The sequence below is a fragment of the Grus americana genome, chromosome 6 (assembly GCF_028858705.1).
Source record: "Grus americana isolate bGruAme1 chromosome 6, bGruAme1.mat, whole genome shotgun sequence".
NCBI lineage: Eukaryota > Metazoa > Chordata > Aves > Gruiformes > Gruidae > Grus > Grus americana.
Window position 1 is genome coordinate 40,438,049 of NC_072857.1, and position 26,554 is coordinate 40,464,602.

General features: G+C 48.8%; 1 protein-coding gene across 3 annotated transcripts in view; it reads right to left on the reverse strand.

Moving 5' to 3' along the window:
* The window catches only part of LOC129208289 (uncharacterized), a 77,713-nt gene that overhangs the window by 15,103 nt on the left and 36,056 nt on the right, over positions 1-26,554 (reverse strand). Inside the window, exons 6-8 of one of the 3 annotated variants that reach the window (XR_008577767.1) lie at positions 16,594-16,713; positions 14,757-15,000; positions 4,305-4,332 (exon numbers count right to left, since the gene is read on the reverse strand). The gene's annotated coding sequence lies outside the window, so the exon portion shown is untranslated. Of the gene's footprint in view, positions 1-4,304; positions 4,333-14,756; positions 15,001-16,593; positions 16,714-22,713; positions 23,052-26,554 lie in introns of those variants that run through there. The other 2 variants (XR_008577766.1, XM_054830770.1) reach the window with 2 other exon arrangements.

Consider the following 26,554-nt stretch of genomic DNA (forward strand, 5'->3'; position numbering starts at 1 on the left):
CGTTAATAAATGATAACTCAACAGCCACGAGGCTGTCGTGGCGCTCCAAAAAGCCCAACTCCCCCTTTGGCTCTCTCTCCAGCTTCCGCCTTTTCCCTCGGTGCCTCTCCCCCCCGTACAGTCCTCTCAACCCGTGGTCTTTGCGTTGGCCGCTCGGTTCTGCAGAGAGGCTGCGAGCTGGTACCACCCTCGTGCTGGGTTAGCGCAATCAAACGTGGCCACATCAGGGCTTGTAACGTGCTGGTCCTGTTTGCCACCCCAGCTGCTCGTTCCGACGCAGCACGTCCCAAGCAGCTGCTCAAAAAGCAGTAACAGAAATCCCCCAGAGCCATCTCCCGTCTTCCCTATGAGTCAAGCCGTGCTCACCACCACGTTGCAAACTTGCATCTTCCAACAGCTGGCAGAGAGAAATCAGACCCGAGTCTCCTGATGGTGATAGCTCAGAACGGGGTTTGGAACTCGCCTTCTCAAGCATGATGGTGACGTTCTCTTCGTTATCTCTCTGAAACTTTGGGGACGGGGTCTGTGAGGGCTAACGCACAAGACTTCTCGGTCAGGGGAGTTTGAAAAGGTGACTTCATCGGGCTTTTTGCAATTCTCAAACCACGCAGGATACTCCACGGCATTTGCAACAACACATGGTAACGGGGTGTAGCCTGAAGATTTTACTAGCGCTCGCTAGCATTAGTCAGTGCCGCCAGCGTGCGAGTGAGTCTCGTAGCCTTGGGTGATGTATTTGCAGAAGCCATCTATAACCAACCCGCTGCAGCCGCACAGGTAGCTCTGCTCGTACACATTTCCTCTCTAACTGGGAAATGTGGGGGAGGAGGAGAACTCAAAGGTAACCCCCATTTCCCTGCATTTTCAATCTTCCTTACAGAAAAAGCAGAATTTCCCAAGACAGACGCTTCTGACCGGGAAAGCGAGGGTTTCCCATGGAAATTTCCATGAGAAGATCCCTAGTTTTCTGGGGTGTGTTCACGGACAAGCTGCTGTGTAAGAGGATGATGCATTTTATCCGGTTCAAGTAGGTCAACGGGCAGCGGGAGAAGGACTGGGCTCTGACCGCGACTCCACTGTTGGGTGACCTTGGAGAAGGGCTACCACACTGTGCTCCCATCTGCGAGACGGGGATAAGGAAGTGTCACGCGAGAGCTCGCCGGGTTATTAATAGAGGCCTCTGGCTGGGATTTTGAAACAGCCCAAGGGGTTGAGAAGCCCATTTATTCTTTACAATGCCAAGCAGGCAAGTGACTTGGATTTCCTTGACACTTTTGAACGTTAAAGTTAGGAAAAAGCGCCCTCAAAAGCATTTGTCTTGAGGGAAGCAAGCATATAAATATGTGACTCGCTTTTTTTCCAAATACAAATGAGAGCAAATTACCAATGAGGCTGAAACGTTTGGTTTGGTTTGACTTTTACACTAAAAAACATCAGACGGGAACCTGAGCATCGGCTGCTTTGCATGTTACAGTCGCGGTAGGAAAACAGCCGACGCAGTGGTCAAACGGAAAACGTTTTGACTACACGGGATGGAAATGTTTCCATAATTTCCTGTCGAAACCATAGGTGAAATTGATACATTCTCCCCAAATGTTTGGATTTCATTAAATTGCCATTTTTGGCCAGATCCAATAGCAGCAGCAGCAGCGTGGGTTTGGTTTGAACATCGAATAGATATAAAGGATTTTTCTCCAGCATTGCTATAAATTACTTCCTAGGTTGTCTGGTAAAAGCCTGGTTAGAAAGGAGGTGACAAAGATGCCGTGGGAAGGTCGTGGCAGGATCTCGCGCGGGATCACGACCGGAGCAGGACAGGAACCTGGGACGAGGACCAGGGGAAAACCATCGGACGGCACCTCGCGCAAGGGCCTGTGCTCGGGGATGCGATACTCTAATATATAATTTATATTTACAATTGTGCATTTCTAACGCGGGCCAGCTAAAACCCAGAGGGAGCAGAGGACGTTTAACGTGCAGTAGCAAAGCGACGGGAAAAGGGAGGTTGCAGTTTGGGGAAGGGGACGAAAGCAACGCAAAGGACCGTCAACATTTCTTGGTGGTTTATCTGTATCCTGAAAATACTTGATCCCACGTAGTGGCAGGGGACCGGGCTGTATAATCTTCCTTTCCAGCTCTGGTTTTAATGGCGAAATGGATACATCTTGTTTTCATTCTGACTTTTACAAAATCTGATACGGCTCTACGACTTCATTAAAAAGACATTTGGAAACAAACAAACGAAAGACACGACCAAAATCTTTGTAAGCTGATTTTTTTTTCTCCTGAAAAGTTTTCATTTTGACAAAGGGGAGTTTACCACAGGGAGAAGAAAAAAAAAACCAATTCCTTTGGAAAGCGTTCAACCACTTCTTGTTTTCCCCGGCTCTGTGTTTATTGCAATCCCAGATGGAGCAGCAACACGGTGCCGAGATGCCAGGATTATTATTACTTTCAAGTCACTGCTGCGTTGACCCCTTCTCTCACCCGTAGACCTACGTCCCTGCAGCCCTGGCTGTGAAGACGCTCTTTAACCCAGGCTGGGTGCAATTACGCTTCACCCACGGTTTCACGCGCGTGTTCGGCAGATGTGCTGCCGTTTCCTCATCGAAACCCCACGGCTAAGTGGGATTCAAGGTAAACATTTCCTTCCAGCCAGAACGGGCAGCCGTGATAATTGGTTCTCACCTGAGATAATTTTTCTTCTGCCGGCCATTGGGCTGATGGAAACGCTAAAAAAAAAAAAAAAAGGACGAGAGAAGAGACCGAGAGCTCCATTTGCTAGCGTTAGAGAAGCCAAACTGGGATGGATTACTTTCGCTTGGATGCAACATAATTAACAGGAATTTGTGAAAGAGACACACACGGGGAAATTCCTAACAACATGAAAGGGAGGAAGGGATGGCTCATAAAAGAGTGATTCCCTCTGATTTTTTTTGGCAGCCCAGCCAAGCTCCCTAAACGCAAGGTTGTAAAAGGACTCCACGCTGAGCAGAAGACAATAACAAGCAGGTGTTATGGAAAATGACCCTTCCCTGAGCAAACAGATTTGATATTCCTGTCATCTCGCTGCATCCTTCGTCCGCTTCTTAAATCTGTTTTCAATGAGCAGACGCAGCCTTAACCTCAACCAACACCACGCTCAGCCGCTGCGGTTTTGCAGCAGAGCTTGCGTCTCGGTGCCTGCGCCGCGCCGCTGGGCACCACACCGTGGACCTCTACCCACCGTGGCTTGGCCAAGGTGCCCACCGCCTGGGACATCCATCCAGCAGTCCATGCTCCAGGCAAGGGAAGCTTGGCATCAGAGTCTGCACCAAAATCAGTAACTCCTACCCCAAAAAAAAAAAAAAAAAAAAAAAAAAAAAAAAAGACATGGGTCAAGCATGAGTTCCTCAGCTCTCATAAACACCTCAGAGCTTGCGAGGATTACCATTATTTTATTTAATAGGGGCTGTATCAGCACCAAAAATCACAAATAATATTTTCCTGCCCCATGTCAATGTAAAGTGAGTTTAAAAATGCTGGGGTTTCTCCTATGAGGGGGCAGCTGACCTCAGGTAGAGGTTGGTTTTCAACATGCAAAACGTGAAGCTAATCTTAGGCTTAATTTGACTAAATTCAAATTTTGGGGTGCCCGATACTCAGGTTTATTTGTTTTACTCTTCAATCCAGAATCACTATGAAACATAACTCAGTATCAGAAAAAAAGCAAGGAGAAGGATATCCTGTCCTTGCAGAGCTATGCAAAACCAAGTTATAGTCATAGTAGTGAATGGAAATCTTCATAACCTAATTCAGTTTTTTCTTATTCCCCAGTTTCCGTGTTTTTTAAACAAAAAATACCAAAACTGCAACAGCAATGGGAATCCAGAAAAAGGAAAACCAACCAAAATTAGCAAGTTTGGCTTGGATTCACACTGCTACTCTTTTCCAACGGTTCCTCCTGAAAACGACAAATTAGCGCGACACGACTCGCAAAGACGCACCGCAGGCGGGGTCCCGGTGGCAGCGACGTTCATGCAGCCTGGGGGTGAGCTCTGCAGCAGAAGCTGGAGTGGAGCAGCCCAGCGGGCTGATTTCGAGTGTCTCCATTCCCAGAGATTGGGGAGTTTTGCTTCCAGCTTTTCTCCTCCCCTAAGGCAATAACCTAAACCAGAGGAAGAAATCTTCCCTCCTCCTCCTCCGCTTGCTCCGGTGCTGTGTTTTGTTCCACTGCTGCATAGACAAGTCAAAAAAATAAAATCCGTATTTTCATTATTTTTGTTGCATCTGAGGACTGTGAAAAGATTGTTGTCCCGCGCCTTTAGGATGTCCTTGCCTGCCACTGAGCTCCTGGGAAAGGAGGGAAAAAACCTTTGGACTGAATGGGGAAGTTGGAGGCACTGGGACAGCTATTTAAAATGGGAATTATGTGACATACAGGTGGAATTTGCCTGGAAAAAAATGAGCTTTAATGGAAGAAAAAAAAAAAATTGGGTGGGAGGAAAGGGCTTGAATAAGCCCAGCATTGCTCTAGGACTGGGTTTCTCAGAGGCTCCCAAGTCTGGCCTAAGCCTGCTGCAGTCAGCGTCAGCACCACTGGGCACAGAGTCAAGCCAAGGCTGAACGCTTCACTTCTCATTTTTCTGGGTTGGGTTTCCATCCACTTCCTTCTCAGCCTGGGCTGCTTATTGTTTTCCCGTGGTCCGTGGAGGATTTCTTGTACATGTGCAACATCCCTCGCTCTACAGCTGAGCAGCGGAAATAATAATAATAAAAAACCCCAAAACACTAAACCCAACAGCAAAGCACTTCTTGGAGAAACGTGCCTATCTACTGAAATGCAGTCATTCCCCCAAGGTGGGACGATGAAACCTTGACAGCGCCCAGGCAGGTTCCTGCCCAAACAGCCTGGTGGCACCTGCCCAGCAGCCAAGAAGGGGAGATGCCAGCTCCCCTCCCGGGCACCCCACGTGCCACGAGCGACACGGCTCCCCATCCGAGCGGATCTGGGCGCTGCAAAGCAATTTAAAGTCTTTTTTAACTACCGCGCTTCAAAGGTTGGTTCCGGTTTGAGTTGAGCTGCGAACCGGGCTGTTTGGCTGCGATCCTCTTTGAGTTCAGGTTCCGCTTCCGGGCGGGGGAAACCCCAGCGGTTCAGTCTGCGATTGCTTTGACTCATCACATCGATTTTACTTTCTGCGCAGGCAGGAAATCACGGCGAAGCAGATTGGAACACAGATGCTCGGGTATTCCCCACCACTACTGCACCGGCTCCCGCTCGTAACCCCTCCTGCACCAGGTGCTTTTGCAGCAAACAGCCCTAATCCTGCCCGCGTTCATTTGACGCGGAGGCTTAGCTCGCACCGAAGTCGGGTTTAAGCGTCTGCCTAAGCGTACTTGAGTTAAAACAACCACGACAAAGGATGTTGCGCAAGGACTACGCGCTTCAGGTCTTGTCGTTCCTGGAAGTTTATGTGCTGGCAAAGGTTAAATAGATGGAAAATAAACCATTGGGCCATTGTATCTAGGACAAAACAACAAAAGCACCCACAAATTAGAGCAGGAAAGAATTTGGACAGAAACAGCAACGTTAATTGCGGTCAGCTTGTCTAAAGCACTTGGATGGAATGATTTTTTTTTTTCCTTGTAAAAAGCAACCGATGTTCTGAATTTGCTTTTACCTGAAATGGGTAAGAATCATGTACATGTTTGAAGCAATGAGATGGTTTTACCATGACTAATCTTTAAAAAAAAAAAGCCCTATGGAAAATATTGTTCAAATAAACTAAAAGGCTATAGCAAACCTTCAGACAAAGTTGAAATGAATCTGTCAGAAACATTCTCTTTGGCTCCAAGAACTCACGGAAATGAGGAAATTCAGAGTTTGGAACAAAAGTTGAATTATTAGCCCAAGGTAAGTGGTTAATGAGTGCTAAATACACGTCAGTGAAATATATACAAACTGAAAGTGGCACTTCTCAGAGATTATGTAGGGCAGGAGTAGCTATAAATGAACTCTATCGAGCTGCCCTTTGGGAAAGATTAGCGACATAAACCCCAGCAAACCGGAGTCGCGGTCCCATCGCTTTTCCTGTTCCTCCCTCCAGCAAGTCCTGCCCTACACCCACCCAGGGCTGAGACCCACTCCTGACGGCTTCCCCGCTCCCCTTCTGTGTTTTAAGAGGGGCGAGGGATGTGTCGGAAACACCCCCCCATCCTCTAGCCGAACATCCCAGCTGCCGCGACGCCAGCTCCTTTGCACCGTGATTTATTTGCAGAGGAGGATGGGGGGGGAAATACCTCGGTCGCGGGGTTTAAACCGGAGCTGCCAACCAGCCCTTCGCTTGGGCTCGCTTTGCCCGTTAGACTAAACAGGTTAGGGCTCGGCTGAAAGACATCGCCTGTGCCAGATGATTTACCATCATCTCTGGAGCCCAGGGAGTACAGGTTCCTCCCCCCAACCCAGCACAAGCACAGCTCCCTTTTGAAGCCCCGTGTAGGGTAAGGGGTATAAGAGCCTCAGGCGTTGTTTATTTTGGATGTCATGTAACAGTAATAAATAAGGCCAAGCAGCAGCACGTGTTAGCACTGAGTCAGCTTTGGACGCCAGCAAAATAGATGATCTCAGAGCTGGGAGGGACCTCGCGGGGGTGGCTCGGCTGGTGTCTCCGGGGTGGGACGTCAGGGCAGCCTCCCAGGACCTGCCCATCAAAGCCGCAGCCACAACCTCCAGGAACGTAAAACCCACGGGCACAAGAGCCTCGCAGGTAATGGGGTCAAACACGCAGCAGGGGGTGTTGGATTTTGGGACGCTGATTTGTGCCTGTTGCTGCCTTACATCTTTTCCACGTCATCTGACGGACATGGTGAACATCGCTTTGCCTGTGAGCAATTCCCAAGCTAGATAAGATGCCCTCACAGCTCACGGAAGGGCTTTTCCCTTCGCCTTCCAGCCCTTGAGATGCTCGGGTTGAGGATGAGGGAGTATTTGTACTACCAACTCCTTTTAAACAGGAAGGGGTATGGGACCTAAAAAAGGGGGAAAAAAAAAAAAACCCAAAACAAACCACACCACTTACAGGCAGGAAACAATGATAGTGAAAATTTTCTAGCAGCAATCATTTTGATAGGAAGTACCTGGCTGCTTCAGGTTCCTGCTAAACATGGTATCGCAAATTGCCTGAGATTTTAAGATGATCAGGGCTAGCAAAGTGCAGATTACTAACTGTAGTAAGCACGCTGGGACGCAGATCTGCCCAAAAGGGGGGTTTCCAGCTCAGTTTCAAAACTGATTATTGAGCTCTTTTCAATTCTTTTATTTGCAAGTTTGGCTGAATTTTGAAAGTTCCCCCAAACAGAGTATTTTCAAATAAAAAAAAAATATCAAGCCGTCAAATGAGAGGGGCTGGGAGAGGGGTCCCACCGAGCATTGCTTGCCTGCCCGCACAAGTACACGGCGTGTCGAGCTTTGGCGGTTCATCACAAAAACATTGTCTGGCTGGAAGAGGAAGTCCCCAGAGAAATGCTTCCTCCCCAAAGCTGTCGCTCCTGGAAAAAGGTATGGAAAAGCCTCCCCTGCGCATCAGGGGTTTAGGAAAGAGAGGGTGACACCAAGGATGCTTTACCACCCGGATTGCGAGAATTCGGGCTCCTCCCAGCTCTGGTAGCAGGGCTGTAAATAAGAGCAAGGAGTCAGAGCGCAGTGATTTGACTTTCTCCCGCTTTATTTAAAGGGCGGGCATGCCTGGGAGCAGCTCAGGAAGGTTTTGGGGGGGGGGGGGTTCCTCTTTTTTTTGGAAAGATGCAGGTGAGGAGTAGTGTTACTCCCCCCCGGGTAACTGAACACGGAAGGGACACACTGGAAAGAGGAGAAGAGTGCATCTGGCGAGGGGGAACCACAAAACGCCCGCCCCTCCACCCTGGCTGCCTTTACTGCACGGCAAACCTCCCCGTGTCTTTCAGAAAACCCTATTGACTAACCTGGCATCGGACGTCACACCCAATTCTTTAGGCTTACGCCAAGGAAGGGGAGCGGAAAGGGACCTGTCACAGCACATTGTCATCGCTCTGGGTATCCATCCCTCACCATCCACCCTACGACGCGTCGTCTTGCCCATGACCACGGGATGCCCCAGGCCGTGCGCGGGGCAGAGCTGGGGGCACGCAGAGCCCGGGGGGCACCGGGCAATCCCGCAGCAGCGATGGGGAGCCTGGCAGCATTGCCTTCCCGCAGCGCGGTTCAACATCACGTGGTGCCAGGCATGGGGCGAGAAATACGATGGAAACCCACCTCACACTCCTGCCACGCGTTCTCTTGTTTTCCACATCAAATAGGATTTTGAGGTAATTACAGTTCTCCTACTGCAGCGAGGGTCTGTAGCAGAGAAACCAGATGTGCTTAGAGTTTAAAAAACACGAGCTGAGCGCCTGAACTTTTAATTTGTGGAAGGGTTTTTACCAACTGGAGTAGTCTGTGTGTTCCTGCTCTCCCCTCCAGGCTGAGGAGCCCCGGTGTCGGGCTCTGCGTAAACCGCAGCTGAAAGCTCAGCACAGGGGGACAGGCAGCTGTCCTAACAGCGAAGTAAAGGGTGAGAAAAGGGAAATATTATCCCGGTTTGGAGGTGGGGGGATTAGCAGCTGGGTAGGATTCAAGAACAAGCTTCGGTGTGCGAGTAAGCTACCTGCCTCTCCTGTAAGCGCCTGGGGTGCCCGCAGTCCCCACGTCTTCCCGAGGGGATAATGCTGGGCTGCGTTTCAAAGGTTGCGCAAGGTAAGGAGACACGTAACTCGGGGCCATCGACCTGAGCTGATACGAGGGCTACGCAGGCTTTGGGTGCCGGAGGAGCGTGTCTTAAACCGGCTGCTGAGAAACAGCATCCCTGCCTGCTTCCCTCCTCCTTCCCCAGAGCTCAAGCTGTTTGGGGACCACACTGTCCTGAAGGGACCACCGCAGCAGGGAGAGACAGAGGGGCAGGGGCTGCACCTACCCACCCTGCCAGCAAAAGTGACAACGAGCAGTCGTGCGCTCCCCCGGCTTAGGCTCGCCAGCAGAAGGAACAAGAGCTTGCATCACGCACGTCACAGGCTTTTTGGTCACTAAAGCAGGGGTTCCACACGTTGGCTGAATTGAAGCGCCGTGGCTGTGCTGCTATCGCTTTGCTGTAGCGCGTGGGCTTAAGGTCTGCAGAGACGCCTGGGCTGCAACGCCAATCTGAGCTCCAACGCCAATCTGAGCTCAGCTCTCCCGAGATCTGCTGTGGTGGATGCAATTCATCTTCTCCTTCTCCGTCCATCTGCCCCGTGCCACCCAGCCTGGGAAACCACTTCCCTGAGCAGCCCTACGGTCACCAGCACCACCAACCAGCGTCCTCGTGTCTCTCTGGGCTCACACCTCACTCAGCCTTGTCACACCCCTTGTTGGGTCTTGGGACCACTCACCCAAACACACACCCAGCCATCGTGTCCACTAAAGAACATTTTGTAATCGGTAATCAACAGCTCAACGCTGAACCACTGATGGTGACCAGCCCTGGAGTATCTCCTTGCCTTGCCAACGACGCGGCCAGAGAGCGAGGCACGCGTGGGAACCGGCAGAGGCGAGGGGAGAAAGCACGCAGACCTTTCATCTTTGGAGAGGCTGAATTTCCTCCTTAACCTTAACGTGGCCCCTGAGCAGTTTTGGTGGAGGCTGCCATCACAAACAACGTGCTCTGTTTTCCCAACCGGCATCCGAGTGAGAGTCGAAATCCCCTTCGCTAGCAGGCTGGGTTTTCCCCTCCTGTTTTCAGGAAAGAAAAAAGGAAAGGAGCCCAAGGGCAGACCACGACAAACTGAGTCTCCTCCGTCTCTCTTCCAAATCCTCCAGAGATATTATTTCACCCTCCTTGTGATATAGAAATAATATTTATCTCAGCTGCAGCCAATATACAGCATCTGTAGCGCGGTGCTTGTGTCACACATCTGGATGCCTGGGATGACGAGATGAGTTCAAACACGGCCCTGTAACATGAGTCTAGCAGGAACTGCTGGCCATCACCCAAGGTAAATGCCCAAGACCATCCACACATCATACGGAGCAAAGGCAGCGGTCAGCCACCCATCTAACTACGCTCACGCCACGTGTGCCAAAGCAAACCCGCTGCTTGGACCCCAACTGAGACTCCCAGCGCAACCCTCTTCAAGCAAGCCAAGGAGAATCTTGAATTACCCTGAAATACAAATAGGGTCCGTGAGATGGGAAAGCTCCAAGAAACCACGCTCCGTGCTGAACATCGGACAGTTGTAGCCTGGTTTGTACCCCCTCCTTCCCACACACACTCGTATTTTCTAGAGTAGATTTGAAAAGAGCAAAACCCTTAAGATGAGAAACGCTACACAACTCTGCAAACGTGCTTTTTCCGGGAAGTAAGAGGTACTCATTCGGTTGGGGGAAGAAATTACGTATCGTAGGCTATCGATGCTAGTCAATACTGTTCTCATCAGAACGTTTTTTCCTGGGAAATGATGTTCTGTGAAGCTACCTTGCTTTTTGAGAGCATTGTGTCAATACTGCTTGATTTTATCAGAATGTAGAGGCTTGATTTTATCTGAGGATTTTGTCTTTTTCATTTACGTTTTGCATAAACCTACATAATTCAAATTAACATAAAAAGATCAGTTCAGACAATTTCTACCAGTGAATGTTTTTTTTCCTCATGAAAAAAAATCACTTTGCGGGCAAATTTGATAGTCCATTTTGACATGGAAAGGAAACAAATTTTCCTTCAAATTATGAAAATTTTCATAGAAGACAACATCTGGTTCCCACATGTATCTGATTTTTACCATGATGAACCCTTCGGTATGGTGTCTCTTCACATCACACAAGATTAATTCAAATTGGCTTGGATGGGAACGGTCCATGAATGCTAGGAACTAGATGGGAGAAAAAGCAAAAAGGCAACCAACAGAGTATACTGTTGGCAGAGCTGGTGGATTCCACTGGGAGGTCAGCGTCAGGTCTGATATTTTTTTTACATCTTTATTAATGACATGAAAATGCAACGTGATATGCCAGTAAAACAAGGAAAAAGTGGTGGTGAGTGGGGGGGAAATAACGAAGCCAATAGCAAAAAAAAAAAAAGTATTTCCACGAGGTTACTGGTTAAACGACACCTGAAATAGCATGTTCCCTTCTGGGCACCCAACACTGTAATTTGGAGGAAGGTCACAGAAGAGCGGCAGGGATGGTGGAGATGGAGGTGTTGAACTTGGCTCAAGGAAAGGTTGGACAGAGTAAGAGGTCACGAGCGCTTAAGGAAAATAAACACCCGGGGAGAAGTCCTGACCTTGTTGAAGCGGATGTCAAGACTTTTCACTGGCTTCAGTGGAGCCAGGATTTCACACCGAGGAGGAAGAGGAATTATTTAGTGGTGGAGAAGGCTACATGCAGGAACCATGGGGTGAAAATAGAGGAGGCAAACTGCAAGTTCAATATCAAGGGAAAACAAGGCAAGAGGTTTGAGTTTTGTTTCAAGGCCGCAAAATCTAGAGTGCCAGCTAACTGATGCAGAAAGAGCCAAGTGCAGTTTTGCAACCCTCTAATTAAAACAAGGTTAAATAAAACTAGCGTTACATATTCAGCTCTGACGAGAGAGGAAAATTGGATACTAACAAAAGCGACGCTACACCCCCTGCAGCCAAACTCCCAACTGTAGCAAGAGACAGCATCTCCCCACTTCAAGCACAGATGGTTTTATGTGGGAAATGTAAATAAGATGTTACCATCTGGTTAATAAAATGTGCATCTAAGCTAGATTTGACTACATGTCCCCAGATGTAAACATTTAAAAATACTTTTTTTCTTTTAATGCTTTAATGTTTTCATCCAGAATGCCCACGGAGGAAGAATTCCCATTGACATCAAAAGCGTTGAAGAGAACCACAAAATGTCCTGTCTGTCCTATAAATTATGAATTTATATTAAATCTCACCACTATCTGTGCAGAAATATAACCAGGCTCTACTGCCAGAATACATAGTAGACTGCTCAATATCTGATGAGATCTAGAGGCTGTTGGAGAAGATGGCTTCCAAAACGTATAGCGTATGTAAAAAATAAGGCATAAGGCAAGATATTTTCAGAAAATGGTAACTTTGCTGGAAAAGTCCGCTTTGGAGATGGAATCTATTTAGGCCTTTGACTTGAAATTGTCAACCGGTTGTTTGTTATAAAGGGAAACACATTCCTGGGGAAGTGGAAACATTGTTTTTTCCAAAGTCTTTTTTCTTCCTAAACTGACACACTATTAAAATAAAACTCAGAAAGACTAACTAACCCTAACACCAAAGGAAAATGGTTTACTCTAGGTTGCACAGAAAGTTTTGAGCAACTTAAAGTTTCTTTCTCCTTTTCTTGCAAAGAAAGCAAGGAATTTCCAGTTTGGCTTGGCCACCTACCCAGGTGGTGCACTACATCCATCTCTCCAGGGAACGCTAACTTCAGCTCTGCCAACACCCCCTACAGCTCTCCCCGTCAAGCGAGGTTTTTACTCGTGATTAACATTAGAATAAATGACTGAGATGAACGATAGGAAACCATTTAGATCAAGGAAAATGGGCATAACCCAACACCCTCTAAAGTCAGAGGACAGAGGGTCCGAGTGATTGCAGGGGGGGTAGGCTAAGTCTAAGGCAAACAAACAGAAATGAGAAAACACAGTCCCGAGCCCCCACTCCCACCACACCAGCAGACTGGCCGTTGGAGTCTGCTGCCAATTTTTATCTTTAGAAAGGGGCTGAGGTAGCAGGAGGAGTGCCAGAACGCAAAAGAAAGTAAGATAGCATCGCTCAAAGTCTCCGTGTGCATGCAAAGAGGAAACACGCTTCAGCAACAATATTAAGAACCTGCCAATTTCACATGAGATAAATAAGCGGAGTTACCCTCCTGCGTGTGTGTTTTGGAAGCAGCTTTAGCTGTATATCAGCACTGTCTGTTATAAAACTCTTCCCATCTTACTCAAGGTTTTTAATCGTCTTTCCAACCACCATGAGTGGCAAAGCTGTGGAACAACAGCTTGTCTCCTCTGTGTGTCTCATCGACACTCACTGAAAACGAAACAAGAATTTGGCCAGGTGGACAAAGCAAGAGGAAGCTAAGAGACTCCTCCCGAGGACCACACATGAGGTTTTTCGCAGTGTGTGATTCGAATCCAGACCTTCTGATCCACCAGCAAGGCCACTGTGACCTGTTTGTCTCCCTGGAGGCGTAAGGTTTATTACTGTGAGACTATGTTATCAGGGTAGGACCAAAATCAGATGCTTCTGAAGACTCTAGCAGAAAGGCACAAGGAATTAGTGCTGCATATTTATAAAAATATCCTCCAGATTTATTTTCTTTTTAAATAAACAATTCTAAAGCTAAGAATAGCACACTGGCATCATTCCACTGCATTGAGCTATAAGCTCTTCAATGTGTTTGAGAGGCACCAGTGAGGGTCTCCAGCTTCTCAATCAAGTCCAACCCTCATGGTTAGACTAGATGACCTTCAAAGGTCCCTCCCAACCCAAACCATTCTATGATTCTAAGAGGCAGTCAAAAGGTTGGACCTGGTCTCTCCAAGCAGACCTTGGAGAGCTCCCACGAAACCCTGGTATCCTGGTACCGGAGCAGTTTTAATCCTCTCCTTTCAATAGCATTCTCCATTTAGACATCAGAACTTCAAGAGAAGATCTCTACGCAATCCAACAATGCCATTGCATCCCAGCAGGATGCACAGTTTGTTGAGAAAAGTGGGAAAGAATCCAACAATACAAGCGTTGACTTGAAGCACGACTAGCATCCAGCTGAAGTCCATCAAACACCAGGACCTGCATTTCTGGCTAGACCTTGAAGAACCACTGCAATGTCATCAACTCTCCTTGCACCAGGTGAAACACTACTGAGGGCTTGCTGCTTTTGATCACTCAGGATATTTAAAGCTAAATCATGAGGGGAAAAAAACCCCTCAAACCTTAGTCTTGCTTTGCTGGTAAAGTAGATGAAAACTTCATTTCAAGACCAAACTGCTCTTTGAGTCATTGTACATTTACAGAAAGGTTTTATCTTTTGCTTTAATTTTTACAGCTGTTACACTTTTTTTTTAAAGGAAGCTGAAAATGTTTACTGACATGAACCACACTTGCTTTGTGCCTTTTCAAGTACCAGGAATGTTCCACTGCAAGCACTCTTTGAGATGTTTTCCTTTTTCCTGCACGCTCTTTAAGGTTATGTCAAGTTTCCTCATTAGAAATAAGAGGTAGTTTCTTATCAGCTGCCTGGCATGGTGCAATGTTTGCATTACATAGCAAGATGGATATTGCATTTTATTTAATTACTCAGAACCACGAGAGTGGAGAGGAAGGGCTGGGGCTGAGGGACTGACATTACCACAACACAGTCTTCCTGCCTTGGACACAGCCAAGGACACACAGACGTGAGCTTCTCTAGCCTTCTCCAAAAAGAAAGACTTTTTTTTTTTTTTAAAGTAACTCAGCCACACAGGAACCGTGGCTGGAGCAGGTACCCTTTTAGGCTGCCCTTTCCCAACTAATACAAAGGAATCAGCCCCTTCTAATGCGGGGAAATGCATCCCTCTCTTTAACAGTTCCCACGCTCATTTTCCTTTTCACCCTCATACGTCTTCCCAGAACACTTCACCCACCAGTGTCCCTCTTCCCCCCAAAGCCAGCTCACTTGAGACAGGGGACCCTGGCTGAGCATGCTACCAGTGGAGTGGTTCAGTCCCTCTGCTTACCTTCTCAAGAGATGCTGCCTCTCACCAAGCCCCACCAGGACCACAGATCTTTACGGTCCTCCGCAAAGTCATCCTCTAGAGCTGGTTTTTTGCAGGGAGGCGGTGGGGGAAGGAGATAACCTGAAGCATTTTCTGGTTTACTTTCCCATTAGTCCAGCAGATGATCTCCAGACTCCATCGAGCAGGAAGTCTTCACGAAGCAACTCAGACAACACCGTAGCACGTATGAAAAGAAAGCCCAAAGCTGTACATGGAAGAGTAGAGGCATAAAAAAAACCATAAGCAAAACCAGGAGAGGAGGACTCCTTCCTCTCCCTTCCTGAGTGCTGAAGCTTTATGCTTTCATGAAGACTACAGACACCTGTGCCCAGAAGGAGAGAGAGAACATGGACAACCACCTCCAGCTGTGGAGGGAAGGGAGGGTTTGTGGAGCATTTCCCCGTGAAGGGGAACAAAAGGAGACCTACTTTTTTGGCCCAGTGGCCAGTTGTGGCATGCCTGGTCACCTGATGTGCTCACAGGGAGCAATGACAGTCTTCAGTGGTATGGGTTGGGTTTTAAATAGCCTCTTGTGGAGCCGCGAGGCAAGACTACGGGGCCTTCTGCTAAATTTATGGGACTAACATCTCAGGTGCAGACAAGCTGGAGCAGAAACGGTGAATCTGAAAAAACAATTAGGAATGGAAATAGGCTGCTCTTTCCTTAATTAGGGGGAGTGTGAGGATCGTTAGCTCCCCTCTCCCTTGAAAACAATGCATACTAACACAGGTGCTTGCCAGCTCCTCTCCCTGCTCTGCTCTGGGGCTGGGCATGTGCTGGTGGTGGTGCTAGTGGTGGTGCTGGTGTGCACAGAAAAGAGAGAGTTTTGCTGCATTTTCAAGGTGTCCCAGCACTTTGCACAGAGCCTCGCCTAAAGGTTCATGCTGGGAAGCACGGGTGGGTTGGGCAGGATGGGGCGAGCAGCCCACCGGGTGCCCAGGGCACGTTGGGCAGAGCTGGGGGAGGCTGGTCACTCAAGCACCCGCCATCACCTGGCATTACACAACCATGGTGGTGCAATGGCAAAAGCTGTGGTTAATACGGACAACGGCTGAACCCTGTTCCTGGAAATGCAGCGTGACATAAGGAGCCTCGGGAGCAACGCACGAGGTCCACATGGTGACTGCGCGCCGCCTCAATTTCCTGGAGGAGTTCAAACCACCCCTCAAGTGTTATTTTAGCACAGTTTCTTGTGTATAAATATTTATAAAATGCTTGCTTTGAATACCCCATTTTCAAAAAAATAAAACTAAATAACCCTCCAAAACCTACTACGGCTTATTGCATCTTTAGAAAAATATTTTCTTAACCTTTCCTATCTTCAGCCCTGGGGCTTTCGCTAGCTGAGCAAACCTCTCTGCTGCCTGGTCTCCTCCTGCAGGGCAGCAGACTGCTGGCTTGGTGGTTAATGAAGTTACGTAGGACTGTAGGAATGTCAAGATTTGGGAGCAAAAGGAGGTGGAGGGAAGAAAAGAAACTTTTCAAATTTGTAGTCCTATCATGAGCACTTGGTTTTTATCCACAGGGGTCAATGAGAGAAGGAAAAAGTTCATAGGTGGTTTACTGCCATGCGGCATATCTGGCTGGCAAGGCTGGGGACCTCGGGCAGGACTGAAGTGGGTGTCCTGGGCATGGGAGACCTCTGTTTTCTCTACCTCTGCCAGTTATCAGACAGCTCTACATTGGGAGTGGGCTGGATTTCGTAACAGAAGGGCCATGGGGTGATTTCTTTTTTTTTTTCCCTTGGGTCTGGGCTAGCTACGCAGGTGTCCCTACGTGGGAGCAGCACCACACTAACCTCAGAAGCACCCGAACTTCAGCCCTGAAGGCAGCAGAGAAAGCATCCAAATGGCTCAAGCTCAACAATGGAGGTCCCACGTCTTGCTGTACAGCTGGAGGGTACGCGGTGAGGAGAGACCTTTGGGAAGGAAGGTGGAAATAGGGTTACCTATGCGATGCCTGGAGATGGACCAAGCTTCCCTTGGGGACCAGGGAAGGACCTCTTCCCTTTTTCTCCTGGCTGGTTACCATCCATGGCCTGGGACTCTGGTTCTTCCCAAACTGACCACCCTCCTAGCCCATCCAGAGCAGCAGGGCTACAGCCAGTGGCCGGCGATACTCAACACCTAAAACTGAATCAGCCCATTTTTTCAAGTCATCTTACTACTTGGGATAATATAACTCATTTTGCGTCCGTAGCGATTGCCCCCTTTTGTTCCTAAAAATCACCTGGTTAGCAAATGCCAAGGCAGAGCTGCCAGCCCGCCCCCGGCCATCTCTGCTGCTGCACAGGAACGGGGACAGGCTCCCTTTGAAGTGTTCCTGGGGTAGGGGTGACCTGCTTTCATGGCTGCGGTACAGTTCATCACGAATTCCTAATGATCTCATTGTTCCATTAAATGAAGGTTGCCACCTGTCCCGAAGACTTTAGATCAAGCTGGGATTAACATATCTGCTGACCCATTTCTCCCTTTTGTAGGACACCCCATGATCAATAGGGGTTTGGGTTTTTGGGGTTTTTTTCAGGGTGGAACCTTAGCAGCGATGCGGTGCGGGGTCCGATTGGCAGGGGATGCTGAGCAGCGGGGCTCTTGCTGGTGCTGGGTATCGCTGAAAATCCTGCCCAGATGATTTGGGCATCAGATTCCACCTGCCTAGATCCCACCAGGAAAAAAAAAAAAAGGTCAAACCCGATGAATAATTTACTAGGGGGAAAGAAAAAAAAAAAACAAAGGGACTTGCCAAGATTGCATTTAGGGCAAATAAAATTCTTCCAATTTAAGAGCCACTCTATAAGAGACTCTATTAAGGACCTGGAAGCCGCCTGCGGTTTTGCTCTGGGCAGTCACCCCTATCGCAATATTTTGGTAACAAAAAAGCCCGGGTTAGCAGCACCCAGCAGCTGTTCCGGCTCGTGGATGCTCACGGGGCCGCTCGTTCGGCAGGCAGCCCCCGGTTCCCTACTCGCTCCCCGCACGAGGACACAGCCCCAGAGGGCTGGAGGCGGCAGGTCGGGAGCGCAAGCCATGCAGCGCGAGGAATAAAACAAAGAAAGAAAGGGAGAGAGAGGAATAAATTCCCGCGGACGGGCTTGGCGAGCGCGTTGCAGCCAAATGACCTCAAGTGCACCGCTTTCTCCTCTCGCTCGAGGAAGGCAGAAGTACAGCTGCATTTTTCATAAATAGGAACACCCCGGCTTGATGTTTTTTAAAGCTGTCTAGACAGTAGAGCAAGACCTTATTTCAAGTCACATAATCACTTTCCCATTTTTCTTTGCAGCAGAGGACGTTTTCCAAGATTAGATAGAAGCTGGTGGAGCACCGTGTTATTAACCTTGGGTGTGCCTCCCTGCTTTAGGCTCTCCTTGTCCGAGCTGGAGGTGCCTTTCTGTCTGATCACGTCTCCCCTCTATTCGTGCCTTCCCCCTTGACGGGAAACCTTCTTCTTTCCCTAGCTGGCAAGGGCGAGGTAAAATTACACACGGATTGCAGACAACGCGGCGGGTGCTGTGGTAAAACGCCGGCTCCCTTTAGCAAAATGCAAATATTACTCCGTGCTTCCCAACGCAGCACTGATGCCTCCACCTGAAAATTGCATTGGCGGGGAGGGGGGGGGAATAAAATGCTTTGTGTTGACCTCCACCAGGCCGGCACGCCCCAGGCTGTTGGAAGGAGGTGGTCAAAGCTGCTAAACGCGAGAGACGGTAGGAAAAAAGCACTGCCGCTGCCGGGGCAGGATGCTCTCAGCAGAGACAAATCCCTCCGGCACTTCTTGCTTCCTGCAGCCCACGCCTTCCAGGGCTGACCGTCCCCGGGGCATTTCTCCTGTGCATTTCTCACTCCTTTAGCTTTTCCATGTTAAGACTGCAGCCCATTCCCACAGAGCAGAGAAGGCAAATAAAACACCCAGGCGCCGCCTGACCGCAGCGCGTGGCACGACCCAGCAGCCACGGCTCGTACCCCTTGCCTGGGGACAAGGAGCTGACGTGGAGAGGTCACAGCCGGCACCTTTGCTGCAGAAGATGCTGCTCTAGAGCCAAGGACGAGGCTTTCTGAGCGTGAACGGCATGATACGAGTGCGCAATTAGCATCCCGTACCCGACACGCACCGTTTTTTACTGCGGTGACGCGCGGTGATCTGCGCTCGGGTTATCTGGGGGGAGCAGAGTCCAGCTTGGCTCGTTACATCGAATTAAGTCAGCAAAAGCCGAAGACAAATAGACCGTCGCAAATGAGATTATTTCAGTTTAGAGAGGCAGGATAAGGTGTCTGCTGCCCTGCCGGAGAAGCACCAGTCGGCAGGATGGAAAGTTAGCGGTTTTGGGGGAGGCGGGCAGGTGTTTTCAGCCGAAGCAAAGGGCACGTTGCTTGCCTGGCGGTACAAGAGCGATGCCGACCCTCTCCCTGAGCGCCGCGTGCGTAGGGGTACCCATCAGAGGTAAAACACGCGGACTGGGAGAAGGGGACTGCCCTCCTCCCCACTCCTCTGCGGCGTTGCCACGTCTCCCGGCGGCTGTTAAAGTGATTTAGCCGTGCACAAGTAGCAAGCCCCGGCAGGGATCCCTCTTTTTGCATGTTTAGTGTTTCGGTTTAGAGGACGCAGAACCTGACTTGGGGAATAATTTTAGCTTGAGAGCATCCGGTATTTCTCTGCTCCCTAAAGTAAGTAGTTAAAATCAGCCAGGGGAGCTGCCTTGCCCTTAAAACAAATTCTCGACTGCTACGCAGAAAGTGAATACACGAGCTGCCCGATATTAATGCTTTACTTCACAATTTACGTACCAAGTGCTTTAATGAATTGTTTTCAGTACCATTGTGCCGACCATGAATAAACTTAAAAGTAATGGATTTGTAATTAATTAAAGTTTAATTACAGTAGTTTGTCATTTTATTATTTGCAATTATTACCATAAAGGTAATAAAAATTGTGGGATGTCACAACTGAATACAAATCCCTAATCAGAAGCAATCAACTCGCGCCGTAACCTTGAACAAGGGTGATTTTATTAATGCGCCAAACTCCGGAGCCCGAGCCGCTGCCTCGCAGGTGGCAGCTCCGGTATCCTCAGCCCTTGGGCGGTCGTGGTGGGATCCTCTTGCCGCTGCCCTTGGGCAGCCCTGGCCGTTCCTCCCCTTGGAATCTCTTTTTCCACAAGCTAGGCAGTCAGCCACAGACCGACGAAGCTTTCGCCCACCTCTTGTGTGTTCCCCTTGAACACATCCATTTACCAAAGCAGTTATCCACCATAATTCTTATCAGCTGGCATTTCTTCCGGGTCCTTTGGATGAGTTTTTCCATTTCTATCAAGTTTAAAACTCTGCATTAAATCCTAACTTCTGCACCGTGTTCCTCTAATATTTAATTTTCAATCAATATTTTTTAGTATATGAAAGGTCATTCCTGAACCGCCCCAGTATTACACCTCTGACTTGGTGAGCCCTGCAGCAGAAGTTCCTTTGCTCTGAAGTCTGGAGGATAACAGGAGAAGGGTTAAATTATATCTGTGTTTGCTGCTGTCCCCGTGACTATTTCCAGGACTCGCATTATCCCTGTTCACATGCGGTTAATTCTTCCCACTTGAGGGAACAAGATATGCATCTCCTCATCCCTGCATCTTGATAGGCTCCAATCATACCCACGGCTCCCTGGCATATTTCCTTTGGCTTGGCCTGATATCTTAAAAAAACATGTTTTAGAGCAGTTTTCCACTGGCCAGTCTCAAGACATCTTCAAAAGGCATGAGAACTGCACCCAGAGCAGCAATTAGACTGTAATTAAGCAGAGACGTTCCCAGTGAATGCCCCGAGAGGCTATATTCGTGACATGGGAGGGGGTCTTCAGGTTGGCTTGTCCCATCCTTCTAAATTCATCCCTTCTCTCCACCCTTTGCCAATCTTTTCCACAGCCCAAGCCACCAGTCGGGTTTGTTCTTTGAAGTCCATTAACCGGTTGGGAAGGTGTAATTCCATTTTTAGCTTCATTTCCTAGGGAAAGCGTACGTGCGTTTGCCTGTCCTCCCTTAATCATTACTGGACGTGTTGGCCAACCTCGTGCAAAACCTAACAGAAGGAGAGAGGTCTCGTTGGCACAGAGTGCCAACGAGTTTCATGAAAAACAGCCAGCCGGGGAGAGGCAAGAGAAACCCATCTGATGTCCCCAGATCAGTGGGTGACTTTCACCAGGCTTGAGAAACCCAACACACGGACGGACCCCAGGCAGACCTCACGCCTCCGAGCCATCATATTTCAAATGCAAAACGTTTCTGCCGCTTCTGGTTGGGAACTCAGCCACCACTTCATAAATCAACACCCCCGCTATCACATTTGCTCTGCCAAGCAGACGGTTTGATGTGAAACAATACAGTCCTGGAGGCGTCAGCTTCCTTGGGTTATCTTAGTGGAAAGCAAACATGAGAGACCCACTTTATCCGCTGGGACCGTGGTATTTTCGAGCTCCTTGCCTCCAACTGAAATTCCCTTGCATGACACCTTGAGAGGCCTAAACTGCCTCTATTTTTAAGCTGTGATAGGACAGCATTTTCAAAAAGCTTAAGATCTCTTGTATCTTAGCACCTCCGCCTTAGAGAGGTTTGCAGATATGTTCGGCTTCAGGCATGCGATCTTTCAGTCGCCTGAGCATGAGCTGAGACTTAACCGTGCACATAAAACCTGCGGGATCAGGGGCTAAAGTCAGGTGAAGGCTAGAAAACAAACTCATCGTAGTCCTGGGGTATTTGCATTTCTCATAAACACGCCTGCAAAACCACTTAGCAAATGGATGTCAATTGTTCTGCCGAAATCCCACCCTGTTCAAAGGAGAAGGGGGGCGGGGGGGAAAAAAGCCCTAGGTAGATGTTGCCAATTTTGCCTTTAACTCCCCAAATAAAATTCAGGTGATCTCATCCCACGTTGATCAGCAGAGACCAAGTAAGAAAATAAAAAGGAAATTACTTCATCTTAAGTGCCTATTAACTGATGTTAAGCAATAAAAATAAAAAAAAGCTCCGTTCGACAGTAAAAATCCATGCGACGAGCCCATGAATACCAGAACAAGCTGGGTATGGCTGGAGCTGTCACGGCGGCTGTCAAAGGCATGTAACTGCAAACCTTTAAACCAATTTAAGGGCTTTCGGTTGGGTTTGCGAGACAATTACGCCCTGAACAAACATTTACATGAAAAAGGCGGCGGGCCTCTGCTTTTGTTGCTTTTCCAGCCCAAAGCTGGCGGAGTATTTTTGCGCAGCTGCTGGGGTAGCAGAAATAGATAAAACTTGACAAATTAACACGGCGTACGCCAAACAAAGAAAGAGACCTTTGAACTTGCGGCTGCGAGGATGGCGAAGCCGGGACTCGTGCTCTGGCTTTGAGACTCGCCCCCGCCGTTGCATCTGGTCTCGGTGAGGAGAAAGGCAGCAGCGATGCTGGCTGAGAGGCCAGGAGCAGGGAAGTAATTGTGCTGTATAAACCCAAACTGAAAGGATTACCGCGAGCCAACGCGTACGCAAGAGCAAGGAGTCACGTTGGGCAGCGTTCAGGCACGAGCTGCTGAACTCGGTTTGACCCACCGACCACGTGGACCGGTGACTCTCAGAGCAGCCGAGGTTGAGGACGAGCATCCCTCCAGCTCTTCTTTTCTCTCCTAGACCCTTCCCACAAGCTCTCCCCAATTTTTGAAAGCCTTCCTTGGTGAAGGTGACTTCTGCCTAGCTTTTGCCTTGCCCAGCAGCCCCATGTCAGATCTTCTTAAGGTGGGAGGGAAACCCCTTCCTCCCTCATTTTTCCAGGGCTTTCTGTGCCTGTTATATATTAGTTAATCCATTGCTCAAACCGTAACCTTGGCTTTTGTCGTGGAACAAACAGAAACTGGGGTGTCTTGACAGCTCTACTGCTTTTTTTTTTTTTTTTTCCCTCTCCGGATTTTGACTTTCATAAATGAACCTGTCAAAGCTACGCCTCGCAATGCTGCAGTGCTCATTGTTCTGCGGTATGGATTGATGATATCGTATTAAAGCCACTTGGCAGGGATAAGGTTTGACTTTTCCTGTTCAGGTGAGCAGCAGCGGGGATGCTTCAGCAGAAAGAGCATCACTCGGCCTGCGTCCATACCTGGCCACCAGCGCTTCCGCAAGCCAGCATCTCCGTGGTTACGTGCATGGCATCATCTCAGGGCATCCTGGAAAATGGAAACTGTTCTCCTTCCTGAGATGAACTCTCTCTTTCAGACCTTCTTCTTTATATGGAAATACTCATCAAGTTCCTTAAAATACGAACAAACAGGAAATTCTTTATGTGCCACTAAAATAGAGTCAAAATCCTCACTAGATTGACACAAAGGTAAACAAAACATGGACTATGTAAAAAAAAAAAAAAGAATTACTGCAGATCTCACCAAATAACTCATTTTTTTTAAAGTACAACGGATTCATCTTTCCTCACTTTGCCCTTCATTGCTCCAATAAAGGCATTGCCAAACTTTGTGGCAGTTCTCGTTTTCAAGAAAGTGACCCATACGACAATCTCTTCTTACGTTTTTTTTAAGAGCAAGTTTCTGACCATTCCCTTCCTGTAACATCTTTGGTCCATCGCCTATGCCGTTCAGTTTCCGGACAGTAAAAGCCAAAAAGAGCCTCCTTAAGCACGTAACCCCTAACCCCCTCCTGGGAAATCCTGCATGGGGAAGGTGCGACCGGGAGGGACTGCGCAACGGTTCATGTGCAGATGGAGGAGAAGGACCGGCCGCAGAGCCGGGAGAGGTCTGGGGAGTGCCTAACTCCACATGTCCCATCATACCTCTCAGCACTAAAGACTTGCAACGCACAGTGGTCACGCTGTGAGGTCTGGCCAGGTTCATGCAACGAGGGCTCTGCTGAGGGTTAGTAAATACAGAGCAACTACCAGAGCCAGAGCAGCTGGTTTTGTGGGATAATGCCTTAAAAGTAACGTCACCCCTTCACGGCCATCCCCACGAGTCCTACCAACCTCGGCAGCGGTAGCGTAGACTGGGGCTGGGTGTTTCTGCGAGCCCTCGCATCGCCATAATCCCACAAAGACTCTCTTCTTTCTTTCTTTCAAGTCTCCCCTGCCAAAACTACGTGAGGTTTTCACTTTCTTTCAGCAGGGAAATTCGAAGACCTGTGCAGGTTCCCTCGCGCCGTGCTGGGAGAGGGGAGCGACGACTGATTGATCTAGATTTTTTTCCCATCAAGAGCACCAACGGAGGTACTGAAAGTATCCGTCTTCTGGAAGAAGGTTAATTACAGAAGCTCAGCTTGCACACAGTGGTCCCACCAGTCGGCACAAGATAAGCAGCCTTGGGAGTATAAATTATTACAGATGATAAGGCAGAATTTCCCCTTAAACAGCTCTGTACATATGTTCCTAAGATTGACTCCAGAGACGCCTGTCATCGCATGTCAAACAAGAAGCAACAAAAATTACAGACAATTAATTTCTTGTCTTTTTTTTCTTGCAAGCATGTGACAGTTTCTCCCTCGTTGAGATTAACTGAATGATTTCAGATCCTAACAAGATGTGGCTAGGTGACAGGACCTGGGAACCCGAACTGATGCCCGATCACCTATGCTCAATCACAGCAGGTGGCGAGAACTCCACCACTCCATCACATCTGCAGAAACGGGGGCTGGTTTTAGCCCTAGAAATGAGATAAATTACAGGCGCCAATTGCTGCAGGTTTTGTTGTGACTCTCTCTTCTGCAAGCGGTGTATAAACAGGAAACCACGGCCGCGTGGCAGGGAACTGCCTCGATACTGGCAGAAATCAGATCGTATCGACATCCTTTGATCGCTCCCTGCTTTGATAACACTGTTTACCCTTAGCATCTTGGCCACGTATTTGGAAAAACTCCCACTTTTCCACCTATCTACCACTCTTTTGTTCCCCAAACCCGTGCCACTGCAAACCCCTTGCCTCTAACCATCACCAGCAGCATCTCCTTCAGACCCAGACCTAAGGCGATGCATGCTTTTCAGGTACAAACCAACTTGCTCCACTCGTCCAGGAAGTTTTCTTTCTGATGTCCAGGAGCTTGCTATTAGCTTTTGACTGCAAGTGGGACTTTCCCTCCCACCAAGGAGCCAAACCTGTTTTAAGCAACCGAAACTGAACTGAACTGCAGCCCATCGCAGGACAAATCCGCAGCCTGACTGGGCGTTGCACGGCAAAGATCAGCCTACATTTGGCTGTCGGCTGTTTATCTCTACCTGGTAGTTTATTCCAAGCCTGAATTCATCCTACTGGAATGAGGAGTTTACATGCGTTATAAATCTCTTCCAACGTTATTAACACACCAACATCTGCACTATTGCAAACATGATTCATTTGGGACGGTCTGTGTTTTACAGCAGCAGTTCATCTGTTCCTAAACACGTTCTTCCCCACTCCAGATATGCCAGAAATATCAAGGTAGCGTTCCCACCGTCAGCTCTGGGACATCAGAAATAGATGACACGAAAAGACCCTCGAATTCCTGCGTTCGTGTTTGAAGGATTCCTTGGCCCAGCTGAATCCACAGCAGGTCACGGGCTTCTGCTGGCAGTTCCTTTTTTTTGCATAATTTTGGCCTTAGAGGAGGAAGGCTATTGCAAAAGTCAAAACTTCTGAGCTGACAGGAGAAGAAATTTCGAGTGTAAAATCTTATTCTTGCGCTCCCATCTTTACCAGCTAGGGACCTGCTTCTCCACCCCCACATTCTGCTGTCTCACATTAGCTCTTGGTCTTTGCAATCTAATCCGACTCATTTTTAAGCGCTGCCTCTATCAAGGGAGTTTTTATTAACCACACAGCACGAGGAGTTTAACCTTTACTGTGGGTTAGCCGTACACAGAATTCCTCCCTGCGAATCATCCCCTCTCCTCTGCGTTTACCATGAGTCAGCCGGGCTCAGCCTCGGCGACATCCAGCCAGACCCTCTGCAGACGGGCAACGCGTTGCACGTTGGTACCCAAAGCCATCGGCTGCACGAGGAGGACCTACACCCCGTTATTTGCCCTAGGCTGGGGTCACAGAGCCCAGTCCCAAAGCAGAGAGTTTGGGACTAAGCAGCTCAATACCTCAGGGGTGGCAGGATGAGGAAGAGGATGAAGGCTGGGAGGCATTTTGCCAGACAACGACCTACTAAAATTAGCGATAGGGATATGCAGAGAAAGGCTTTGTTCAGGGGAATCAGTGCCTGGGGAAGCCTCTATCTCTGTCTCCCCGTACACAATACTGGGAGATTAACCCACCACAGCACCATGAATGCCTTGCAGGGCTTTGTGGTGGGCTTTTAAAACATGAAGAAGAACCAGCGAAGTTTGGAAAATGAGCGCTAAGACCTTCAGCGTTCGAAAAGATAGAGGCTGTCTCAGGCTTGAGGACTTAACCGCACGGGAAATACCCTGCTGATCCCTGCCAGCCCAGCGCTCAGTCTCCCGTGGCAATAGGAGACGCTGGTTTGGGTGGTCCGTGAGCCCGGGCTCTCTCTGCTGCCCTTCCCCTCGGATGCCTCCAGCAGCCCCTGCTCCTGCCTGCATCCATCGAGGAAGCAACATTCCCCCGCTGGCTTCTCCCACTGCCATTTTGGAGACCTCCATCATCCCCTCCAGCCTGAGCAGCCCCAGTGTTTCCAGTCCCTCCTGGAAGGGCTCCGTCCCCTCCGGGGTTTCAGCTGCCCTTCCTGACACCTGCTCTACCTCCACTGCCCTCCTCAGGATGATGAAAAAAAAAAAACACCAAACCCCCAAATGCTTATTATAACTCCG